Source organism: Notolepis coatsorum, assembly GCF_963971535.1.
Source record: "Notolepis coatsorum genome assembly, chromosome: 11".
Classification (NCBI taxonomy): domain Eukaryota; kingdom Metazoa; phylum Chordata; class Actinopteri; order Aulopiformes; family Paralepididae; genus Notolepis; species Notolepis coatsorum.
Genome location: NC_140175.1, coordinates 26726557 through 26732556, shown reverse-complemented (window position 1 = coordinate 26732556; position 6000 = coordinate 26726557). Strand labels below are relative to the sequence as shown.

At 44.7% G+C, this 6000-nt stretch overlaps 1 protein-coding gene across 1 annotated transcript in view; it reads left to right on the top strand.

The window, feature by feature from the left end:
* Positions 1-6000, top strand: part of LOC311237062 (voltage-dependent N-type calcium channel subunit alpha-1B-like) — a gene marked incomplete at its 5' end in the record, with an annotated part of 50770 nt that overhangs the window by 935 nt on the left and 43835 nt on the right. The window lies entirely within an intron of this gene.

The following is a 6000-nucleotide window of genomic DNA, read 5'->3' as shown; positions in this document are numbered from 1 at the left end:
CCTATAATAGTGGGGGTTGCGGCTCTCTGACACCGTTATTTGGGGGTCACGGCCTGAAAAGTTTGGGAACCCCCAATAGTGGACCAATCGATCGGCAGGAGCCTCTTACCCAGGTGGCCAAAAAGTTCCGGCCCATTAATGGCCTGTATCCGGCAGGCCGGAAGAAATTAGTCGGCCCAAGTCCGGCTGCCAGAGTCGGCCAAGTAGGCGGCAATGACTGACTGGCCGATTCCGGCCCGAGTACACTGGGCCAGGTCCGGGGTTGCCGGAAGCGGTGAACGTCCGGATCGGCCCAGTAGGCGGCAATGACTGACTGGCCGATTCTGGCCCGAGTACACTGGGCCATGTCCGGGGTTGCCGGAAGCGGTGAACGTCCGGTTGCCTAAAGCAGCCCAGATGCGACCCACACACGCTGGGCCAGGTTTGGTTGCCCGAAGCCTAGCCGACACTGCCAATGCAATGGTACTACACAGTAAATTACGCAGAGTAGATTTGACTCAAACTGAGTAAAGAAATTTTACTCAGTTTGAGTGAAATGTACTCAGTTTGAGTCAGCGGAATTTACTGTGTACCCATCTGCCAGAGCTACTCCACTATCTGCCTATGACCGTACATTACCGGAAATACAGTAGGAAATGGTTGATTAGTAATACAATGCCACATATTTAAGGACCCTTCCCTTTACCAATTCAGTATTGGCATGTCCCTCATTGAAAAATTCAGAAGTTTACATGCTGTCTCCTACCTCACTGAAATATATTCTCAGTGTATGTACACAATATACATCATTCTGCAGTGAAGCTCAAATATCAAGTAAAGTAACAATTACCCTCATACATGCTACTTTTTCCAGTTAAAAATGACAACTTGAATAGATATTTAAACATTTATTAACAAAATATCACATCCTCCTCTCTGAACCCAACGATAAAGCCTCCAATGAAATGAACCCATTGTTCCCCTGCAACAGCTTCTCCCACAGGGGATCTTTGATTAAACACCTGCTAGCAGAAGAATATAGACAGTCAGAAAAAAAGTTCACTGTTTACTACTTAAGTACATTTAAAAGTAGAAACTTTGACTTTTACTCAAGTGTGTACTTTCACTTAAACTTTCATGTTAGTCTAGCTTAGCAAAATTTTTTAGGAGAATTAATACAAAAACGAGTGATATGGCCATTCAGTTGTAAATGAAAGCCTGCATTTAGTAAGACGTTGTTTATAAATGTCTTTTGGTTTGGTTATGAATGAATGACAGCATCTCTATAGCACAGCTCTATTACTAGGACATAAAGTGCTTTGGAATGACTGTATACATCATTCACAACGGGTGGCCCCAGCAGGAATCAAACTCCTAACCGTGACAGTGTTAGTGCCATGCTCGGAGTGCCAAGCACAAGACCCCAATGTTATGCGGGGCTCTGCTCATAGGCGGGCGGCTCGTAGTCCTGGTTGTAGAAGCAACCGTCGCCCTCCATGGAGACCCCCCTCCTCCCGCGTCACCCCAGCGAGGTGGCGGGTGGCGACCCTGACGAGGTGAGCCATGGTGGGGTGGCGGGGGGCCGGCAGGGGGGGGCTCCGGAGAAAAGCGCCAGGGGGCCGGGCCGAGAGGCGCCCCTGGGGCACCCCGGGAGGCGTGGGCATAGCCTTACGGACCACGGGGGAATAGGTGACGTGGGGGCGTAGCGTGGCGGGGGTCTGGGGGAGCTGTCGCCGGCCCCGGCGAGGCGTGCTGGTCCCCGACGTGGAGGGGACGGGACTTCCACTCACTGCCCTATACGAAAAGTGAAAAAGGCAAATAAAAAGAACGAACCACAAATTCAACGACATAAGAGAAGAGGATGAGATAGAGAGAGAGAAGAGAGAGAGAGAGAGAGAGAAGAGAGAGAAGGAAAGCAAGATAACAAAATACAACAAGAGCCACAGTATGGAAGCAAATGAGTGACAGAAGTATTTGAATTTGATCAGACACCGAATTTATAGCATTGAAAATAATTACTTTGAAAACATGTATCTGAATTGAATTTATAGCATTGAAAATAATTACTTTGAAAACATGTATCTGAATTTTTTCAGACACCAAATTTATAGCATTGAAAATAATTACTTTGAAAACATGTATCTGATTTTTGAATTTTATCAGACACCGAATTTATAGCATTGAAAATAATTACTTTGAAAACATGTATCTGAATTTTTTCAGACACCGAATTTATAGCATTGAAAATAATTACTTTGAAAACATGTATCTGAATTTTTTCAGACACCGAATTTATAGCATTGAAAATAATTACTTTGAAAACATGTATCTGAATTTTTTCAGACACCGAATTTATAGCATTGAAAATAATTACTTTGAAAACATGTATCTGAATTTTTTCAGACACCGAATTTATAGCATTGAAAATAATTACTTTGAAAAATTTATCTGAATTTTTTCAGACACCGAATTTATAGCATTGAAAATAATTACTTTGAAAATCATGTATCTGAATTTTTTTGCTCCGAATTTACCTATGTGAAATAAAAATTCAATGTAAAAAATTCGAATGTATAATAAAATTCAATGTAAAAAAATTCGATGCATAATTGCGGTGTATAAAATTCGATGTAAAAAACCATCATCCGGGCTACCCAGACAGGATAAGCAATCGAGCCTGGATGCAATCGAATTGACTTCTGGCCTATCACTGCACGGCTTTGTCAGTCATGTGATCACACCAACCCGGGAGAAAGATGGCGGTATATATACATACGTTGGGGAGAGAATATACATACGGTGGGGAGGAGACTGTACATTAGGAGGGGGTGGGTGGGAGAGAAATATACATACGGTGGGGAGAGAATATATACATACGGTGGGGAGGAGACTGTACATTAGGAGGGGGTGGGAGAAAATATATACATACGGTGGGGAGGAGACTGTACATTAGGAGGGGGTGGGTGGGAGAGAAATATACATACGGTGGGGAGAGAATATATACATACGGTGGGGAGGAGACTGTATATTAGGAGGGGGTGGGAGAAATATACATATGGTGGGGAGAGAATATATACATACGGTGGGGAGGAGACTGTACATTAGGAGGGGGTGGGAGAGAATATATACATACGGTGGGGAGGAGACTGTACATTACGAGGGGGTGGGAGAGAAATATACATATGGTGGGGAGAGAATATATACATATGGTGGGGAGAGAATATATACATACGGTGGGGAGGAGACTGTACATTAGGAGGGGGTGGGTGGGAGAGAAATATACATATGGTGGGGAGAGAATATATACATACGGTGGGGAGAAGACTGTACATTAGGAGGGGGTGGGAGAGAAATATACATATGGTGGGGAGAGAATATATACATATGGTGGGGAGAGAATATATACATACGGTGGGGAGGAGACTGTACATTAGGAGGGGGTGGGTGGGTGGGAGAGAAATATACATATGGTGGGGAGAGAATATATACATACGGTGGGGAGGAGACTGTCTATTATATGTATATTTCTCTCCCACCCACCCCCTCCTAATGTACAGTCTCCTCCCCACTGTATGTATATATTCTTTCCCCATCATATGTATATATTCTCTCCCCACCGTTCTCTTGGTGTAAAAAGTTTAAGACCAGGGTGAGGCCAGGCTATGGATGGCTTTGAAGGTGAGGAGTAGTGTTTTGAAGTTAATGCGTTCCTTGATCGGGAGCCAGTGGAGGGAGTGGAGGACAGGAGTGATGTGTTCGCGGGACCGGGTGTTAGTGAGGAGGCGGGCAACTGAGTTTTGGACCATCTGCAGTTTATGGAGGGAGCGGGAGGTGATGCCAGTGAGGAGGGAGTTACAGTAGTCCAGGAGGGAAAAGATGAAGGCGTGTATGAGGGATTCAGCAGCAGGGGGTAGAGGCAGTGACGGATTTTGGCAATGTTGCGGAGGTGAAAATATGAAGTTTTGACAATGGAGCGGACATGGGGTCAAATGAGAGGGTGGGGTCGAGGATGACACAGAGGTTGCGGACTAGGGGGGAGGGGTGATGGTGGAGTCATTGATGGTGAGCGTGATGTAATACAATAATTTATACTGTAGCATTACAAACCATTTGACAGCCAGGTCCTGCACCTCCGTTCTTGTCCTCTAGGAGCCATCGCAGCATGGCCAAGACCTTCCTCATCCAGCATACTGTCCTTCTGAAGGTCTGAAGTCATTAGTGGCCATGAACCTAGAGAGAGAGCGAGAATACGTTAGTAGATAGTCTAAGGCCAGTGATTCTCAATATTATTTTGCATATCTAGGACCTCTAATTTAGTCCATGTCATGCACATCTACATAATATACTGTAGCATTACAAACCATTTGACAGCCAGGTCCTGCACCTCCGTTCTTGTCCTCTAGGAGCCATCGCAGCATGGCCAAGACCTTCCTCATCCAGCATACTGTCCTTCTGAAGGTCTGAAGTCATTAGTGGCCATGAACCTAGAGAGAGAGCGAGAATACGTTAGTAGATAGTCTAAGGCCAGTGATTCTCAATATTATTTTGCATATCTAGGACCTCTAATTTAGTCCATGTCATGCACATCTACATAATATACTGTAGCATTACAAACCATTTGACAGCCAGGTCCAGCACCTCTCCGTTCTTGTCTTCTAGGAGCCATCGCAGCATGGCCAAGACCTTCCTCATCCAGCATACTGTCCTTCTGAAGGTCTGAAGTCATTAGTGGCCATGAACCTAGAGAGAGAGCGAGAATACGTTAGTAGATAGTCTAAGGCCAGTGATTCTCAATATTATTTTGCATATCTAGGACCTCTAATTTAGTCCATGTCATGCACATCTACATAATATACTGTAGCATTACAAACCATTTGACAGCCAGGTCCAGCACCTCTCCGTTCTTGTCTTCTAGGAGCCATCGCAGCATGGCCAAGACCTTCCTCATCCAGCATACTGTCCTTCTGAAGGTCTGAAGTCATTAGTGGCCATGAACCTAGAGAGAGAGCGAGAATACGTTAGTAGATAGTCTAAGGCCAGTGATTCTCAATATTATTTTGCATATCTAGGACCTCTAATTTAGTCCATGTCATGCACATCTACATAATATACTGTAGCATTACAAACCATTTGACAGCCAGGTCCAGCACCTCTCCGTTCTTGTCTTTTAGGAGCCATCGCAGCATGGCCAAGACCTTCCTCATCCAGCATACTGTCCTTCTGAAGGTCTGAAGTCATTAGTGGCCATGAACCTAGAGAGAGAGCGAGAATACGTTAGTAGATAGTCTAAGAGGCCAGTGATTCTCAATATTATTTTGCATATCTAGGACCTCTAATTTAGTCCATGTCATGCACATCTACATAATATACTGTAGCATTACAAACCATTTGACAGCCAGGTCCAGCACCTCTCCGTTCTTGTCTTCTAGGAGCCATCGCAGCATGGCCAAGACCTTCCTCATCCAGCATACTGTCCTTCTGAAGGTCTGAAGTCATTAGTGGCCATGAACCTAGAGAGAGAGCGAGAATACGTTAGTAGATAGTCTAAGGCCAGTGATTCTCAATATTATTTTGCATATCTAGGACCTCTAATTTAGTCCATGTCATGCACATCTACATAATATACTGTAGCATTACAAACCATTTGACAGCCAGGTCCAGCACCTCTCCGTTCTTGTCTTCTAGGAGCCATCGCAGCATGGCCAAGACCTTCCTCATCCAGCATACTGTCCTTCTGAAGGTCTGAAGTCATTAGTGGCCATGAACCTAGAGAGAGAGCGAGAATACGTTAGTAGATAGTCTAAGGCCAGTGATTCTCAATATTATTTTGCATATCTAGGACCTCTAATTTAGTCCATGTCATGCACATCTACATAATATACTGTAGCATTACAAACCATTTGACAGCCAGGTCCAGCACCTCTCCGTTCTTGTCTTCTAGGAGCCATCGCAGCATGGCCAAGACCTTCCTCATCCAGCATACTGTCCTTCTGAAGGTCTGAAGTCATTAGTGGCCATGAA